This window comes from Fukomys damarensis, unplaced genomic scaffold, assembly GCF_012274545.1.
Source record: "Fukomys damarensis isolate Sample0158 unplaced genomic scaffold, DMR_v1.0_HiC HiC_scaffold_39, whole genome shotgun sequence".
NCBI classification, from domain to species: domain Eukaryota; kingdom Metazoa; phylum Chordata; class Mammalia; order Rodentia; family Bathyergidae; genus Fukomys; species Fukomys damarensis.
This window is the reverse complement of record NW_022900951.1, coordinates 263,697-269,493: the sequence shown is the minus strand read 5'-3', so window position 1 is coordinate 269,493 and position 5,797 is coordinate 263,697. Positions and strand designations below refer to the sequence as shown.

At 60.2% G+C, this 5,797-nt stretch overlaps 1 long non-coding RNA gene across 2 annotated transcripts; it reads right to left on the bottom strand.

Moving 5' to 3' along the window:
- Positions 1-751: 751 nt before the first annotated feature.
- LOC117284718 lies at positions 752-5,791 on the bottom strand. 2 transcript variants are annotated; one of them, XR_004515796.1, is made up of 3 exons: positions 5,155-5,791; positions 1,514-3,249; positions 752-1,390 (listed from the first exon to the last, which is right to left on the bottom strand). It is a non-coding gene; the product is annotated as an uncharacterized LOC117284718 (long non-coding RNA). The 2 variants fall into 2 exon arrangements; XR_004515797.1 differs by having other exon boundaries at positions 752-1,385.
- Positions 5,792-5,797: the final 6 nt, after the last annotated feature.

Here is a 5,797-nt window from a genome sequence, read left to right as displayed (position 1 = left end):
GCGGTGGGAGGAGGAGGGGCGGGAGGCGGGCTCTTCACACTGCCTGCCTCCCCTCCCCTCCCTCTCTCCCTTCCTTCCTTTCTTGTTTTGCTTTTTGGGGATTGGATATCACTGTGTAGCTGGCCTGGAACTGAAGGCAGCCTCCTGCCTCAGCCTCCCGAGCGAGTGCCAGAAATCATTTCTGCAGCAAGACCAACGTGGGCTGCTGCTCCGACCCAGGTGCCCAGGAGGAGGAAGGCACCGGGTTTGCAGACTGGGGCCTGCTCTCGGGGTCTCCGTGATACCAGGGTAGCCCTGTCCCTGCTCACTTCCCAAGTAAAGCTGTCTCCTCTGTAGATCTGTGCTTTTCTTCTAATTCCCACAATTACTAAAAGCACGGGCTCACCAGTCGCAGAGGGGCGTGCCCACCCGCCCACACTCGGGAGGCTGAGGCAGGAGGGTTCCTGTGACTTCCAGCCAGCCTGGGCTCCGAAAATCTGAACAAACGAACGAACACACGGGCCTGCGCCAGCCAGCGCCCATCCCCACGGGGCCCCTGCTGGGTGCCCAGCATCCGCTCTAGGCTGGGTCACCCTGGGTCCCACGCAGAGCAAACAGCCTCTCCCCCGTGGTTGGGACACCAGGCTTGGGTTGCGGCCAGGGCTGGGTCCTTCTGGCACGAGTGGCTCTTGTCCCCGTCACATGCTCCCCACAAGACCGAGGTCAGGTCGGGGCCACCCTCCCACTGCCCCCCACCCCCCGGTCACCCACCCGTGCTGTGGCCCGGCACACAGAGGAGCAGCCAGGGCCACCTCGCCCAGCTCTTCCCCAGATGCCTGTGTTTGGAGCCCGGTCTCAGCCCCCCAGGGCCCTGCTCCAATGTGACCGCTGTGTCCTCCCTCTGGGCACCGGGCGGCTACCGTACTGTCCCTGTCCGCCGATGTGGTGTCACTGGCGCCTCCTCCTCCTCCCGCGCTCCCTGTGACATCACCCCACTCCTGCTGGCCGCCGTGTCACCCGCTCTCCGGGCATGACGCGGGCGGTGGCCACCTGCCCATCCTGTCCCTCGTCCACCCCGTCCCATGGCCGCTCTGTCCCTGTGCCCGGGCTTCAAGGAGCACCTCAGAGGTACCTGTGATCACCTTACCTCAGCCTCCTGAGTGCTGAGCTGACAGGTATGAGTCGCCTCTGTGCCCAGCTGGGTCTCACAGACTCTTGACTGGGTTTCTGGAGAAGCCCAGGGACCCGTGCACCCCCACCCTGCTCGGAAGCAGACCGCCCCTCGCAATCCTCACAGCACAGGCCAGGAACAGCACACAGCAAGGCCAGGCCTCATCCACGCTCTGGGCACTTTCCCAGCAGTTGGGAGGCTGAGGCAGGAGGATCTTCACGAGTTGGAGACCAACCTAGGCTACACAGTGAGACCCTGTCTCAAAAAGGAAACAAACAAACAGCGCAGGGATGCTTCCCCGCTGTTTTGCCCCGTTCAGTCCTGCAGAACCCAGGGCCTGACATTGTGGGCTGCAGAACTCACGGGTGGGAAATGTACGGAAAAGTCAGAACAAGCGGAAGGTCACGTGGGACTGGCTTCAGTTCCTTCTCAAGTCTCTGGGAATGAGGGCCACTTGGCCGCACAATACTGGCCTATGCGGGGACAAAATTCACTTCGTCACACAGTCCTGAGCTCCATCCCCGGTACCAAACTGAAAAAAAATTGTCTCTTGTTGCATTACCCACGGATTGCAAGAAAAGTCGGGAGCACAGGGTAGGGTCCTGTTCATTCGTGTTTGACAGGGTCTCCCTCTGTATTCCAGGCTGGCTTTGAACTCATGGAGAAGACCCTCCTGCCTCAGCCTCCCCCAGTGCCCCACCCCACCCGTGTTACGTTAACAGGGTGTTACGCCGTGGTTATTGACTGTGACTTTCACAGCCTGATCCGGTACCACTCTCGGCCTGGCACCACCTGTATCTTAGGGTCCGTCTTCCGCCTTCCCAGCCACTCCCAGCGCCCCTGGGCCTGGCCTCCGCCTGTCTCTCCACGTCTCTTCCCTTCGCTCTCCGTCTCTGGGTCTCACGAGCAGGACCCGGGCTCTCCGGCCCCCAGCAGGGTAAGGAAGACCCGGCTTCGGGACACCGCCCGGAGTCTCGGGGTCTGCAGGTGGGGAGGAGCCAGCGCCCGAGTGGACCCCAGCCCACGCTGCCCCTGCACACCCCATACGTCCAGGGTCCCCGGCAGCAGCACAGGCAGGGACTCCTGCCTTCTCCAGAGCAGCCCAGGACATGGCCCGGAGGCTGCAGTGGCTCCAAGCGTTTGCCTGGGCCTCCAGCCCCAGCCCCAGGAAGCCAAGCTCTGGCCCAGGAGGACAGGACCCTGCCTGGGCGGCCTAGAGAGAGCCAGGCCTGAGGACACTGCAGGTGCTGCCAGGAGGAGGTGGGGCCTCTGAGATTAAAGGGAGGCTGAGGCAGGAGGGTGCCACAGGTTGGAGGCGTGAAGTACACAGCGAGTCTGTCTCAAAAAGCCAAAGTCCACTGGGTTGGGGAGACTTTTGCAGGGAGGCGGGTGAAGTCAGGAGAAGACGGCAAGCAGGCCTCGTGGGCTGATTTCTGAAGCCCAGTCCCCCTGTGCTGTGGGAGAGGACACAGCCGGGGGGCATAAGCCCCAGGAGCTGCCCTTTCCATCCTGGAGACCAGGAGGCTGAGACGAGCGTTCTGGGCTGCGCTCCCTCCACAGGCTCCAGGGAGACCCTCCTGCCTCTGCCTCTGCCTCTTCCCAGGGAGGCCCTCCTGCTTCAGTCTGCCTCCATCTCCACATGGCTGCTCCTCTGTGTCTGTGCCTCCTTTTCTGTCTCCCTTGAGGACGCAGCCGTTGAATCCAGGAGGCTGAGACAGGACAGTCTCATCTCTAATCCTCCTCTAATTCCCTCTGCAGGGGCCCTGCTACCAATCAGGCCCCAGGGTGACGTTCTGGGTGCCATGAATCTGGGGCTCACCGTGTAACTCACTGTACAGCCCCAGACAACGTGTGCACATTCAATCCTGAGAGTGTGGCCTTGTGTGGCAAAGATATCTTTGTAGATGAAATTATGTGAAGGTCTTGAGCAGATCCCACGCTCGTGTTGTGGGTGGCCCGAAATACAAGGAAACGTCCTTACCAGGAACTGGAGTCATGCTACACACTGTCAGCACTCAGGAGGCTGAGGCAGGAGGATCTCTGTGAGTTCCAGGCATCCTGAGCTCCATGGTGACCAGTCTGGTCCATGTTGAGAGAACCTGTTTCAAAAAAACAAAGATAGGGCCAGGGATTTAGCTCAGTGCTGCCACTGCCTGCTTTGCAAGCACAAGGACCTGAGGTTAACCCCCAGAACCACCACCCCAAAAGTATTCTTTACCAGATCGGCAGAAACATTTTGAAAATACTGACAGCAAATAGAGTCCCTGGTGTTGGTTCTGAGGCTTCTCTGTGGACAGAAACTGAACTTTGCCACAGGTTTGAAACCTGCTGTCAGATCTGAGTCCAGAGCCACTGGGGCTGGCCTAGGCTGCATTTCAGCCCCCGGGGGATTTAAAACAGCATTGATAACACAGCGAAACACCACCGGCATCCAGAGCCGACAGCACAGGGAAAGAAGAGTCTTTGCTCTTGGACTTTGTATCAAAGTCTTGCCTTTTTTTTTTTTTTTCTTTTTGGTACTGGGGATCGAACTTGGGACCTTGCACTTGTGAGGCAGGTGGCGGAACCACTGAGCTACATCCCTGGCCCTTTTTAAATTTCTTTATTTGCCTATTTTAGAGGCAGGGGCTCACTCTTTAGTCCAGGCCGGCCTTGAACTCACTGTGTAGCTTGGTCTGGCCTCAAACTCACAGCGACCCTCCCGCCTCAGCTTCCCAAGTGCTGGGATGTCAGGCGTGCGCCACCGTGCCCGGCTTGCTGTTTTAAGTTTAAACAAGCAGGAATCCTTTCAGAGGAAATCCAGGAAAACAACCCCAAGGGTGACGACGCTGGCGTCCCTTCCGAGCCAGGCAGCGAGGTGGGCAGAGGAAGCTGAGCTGAGGTCCCCACCGCCGCTGCTGCTGCTGCCGCACACGCAGCAGCCACAGAGACCAGAGACACCCTGGTAACGCGCCAGGAGCCCAGCTCAGCGCAGGCCGTTCTGACTCCCTTTCTCTGTTTCCTTTATTTTATTTGAAATTTTCAAAATTAAAAGTAGGATTCACATACCGTGAAGCTCCCCAGTGACATCGGACAACTCAGCAACAAACCACCTCCGGCCTGTCTCTGCCCCTGCCCAGCCCTGGGAACCTTCACCCTCTTCCTGTCTCTGCGTTCGCCCGGCCCACTTCCTGTCTCTGGGCTCGCCCGGCTCACTTCCTATCTCTGGATTCCCTGTCCCACTTCCTGTCTCTGGATTCGCTGTCCCACTTCCTGTCTCTGGATTTGCTGTCCCTCTTTCTGTCTGCGTTCGCCCGGCCCACTTCCTGTCTCTGTCTCTGGATTTGCTTATTCTGCAGTTTGCAGCACCGGACCGTCGCACCCTATGCCCTTCTGTGTCCAGCATCTCTCCCTGAGCCCCATGGACTCAAGGCCCACCCTTGCTGTAGCCAGCGTCAGACCCGATCCTTTTCACGACCACGTAATATTCTGTTTATTCTGTCGTCTATCCACAATAGTGGGTCCCGCTAAGAAGAGGACAGGAGGACACAGACACACGAGGGAAGCTGCCTCTTGCAGCCAAACTCCGTGGAGACACCACACCCGAGTGGACCTAAACTTGTGATGATCTTCCTGCCTCAGCCTCCCAGGTGCTGGGCTGCAAGGTGTGTGGGCCCGAGTGTCTGGCATACGGCACGGTTCCGGGCTTGTGTTCATCCTTGCTACCCACGGACCCACACCCACGACCACTTGGGAGGAGCCGGCTGCTCTCACAGCCCTACAGAGACCCTGGTGGGTGGACGAGGAGGTCATGCTGAGGCACAGCTCTGACCTGCTCGCTCCTGCTCCGAGCTGACCTGGGAGACCTTCTGTCCCCCGGGGACGCAGTCCAGGGTGCAGGCAGGTGAGGCGATGTGTGGGGTCTCTGGCCCCAGGCCCCACCTCCCGTGGGGAATCCACTGGCCTCTGGACCCTGTGGGGGCGAGGACACCCCAGATGCCGAGGTGTCACCACCGCCGACGTACCCGGGGCCTGTCACACAGACAATGACCCGCTGACCCTCTTCACCCCGGTCTGTGCAGAATCTGAGGCTCTGAAAGGACTCGGGACTCCCGAGTGGACACAGCGCAGATCCCAGGAGGGGCCGCCGTCTTGTCACGTTCCAGAACTTTCCACAGGAGGACGTGGACATCAAGGGCTGAGAACCATGTGTGAGGGACGAGTGAAGGGTTGAAAAGGGCCAGCAGCAGGACTCACGAGTGAGGAAAGACGTCCCACCTCCCAGGGTCCACAAGCCCAGCCACCTTGTGTTCCAGAATGTTCCATCCCCCTCCCAGGGTCCTGAGGCGCTGCCGCCTTGTCACATCCCAGGATATTCCTCGGGAGGTCCACTGGCCCCCACGGTGACCAGGACTATCCAGGGCCTGGGACAGTGGCGTGGGAGCCTGGGGTGGGTGATTCCAGAGGGGACCGGCAGGGTTCAGACCCCAAAGCCTTGTGCAGCGGCCTCGGGGACAAAGGTTGGAGGGATCACAGGGTCCCCGGGAGGCTCCGCCCTGCCCTGGAAAACTCCCCGCTGCCCCGCTGCCCCGCTGCCCCGGTCCGGAGCCCGTCCCCGCAGGTCCTGGCCCCTCTCCCTCCACCTCCCCGCGCCTTCCCGGACACAGG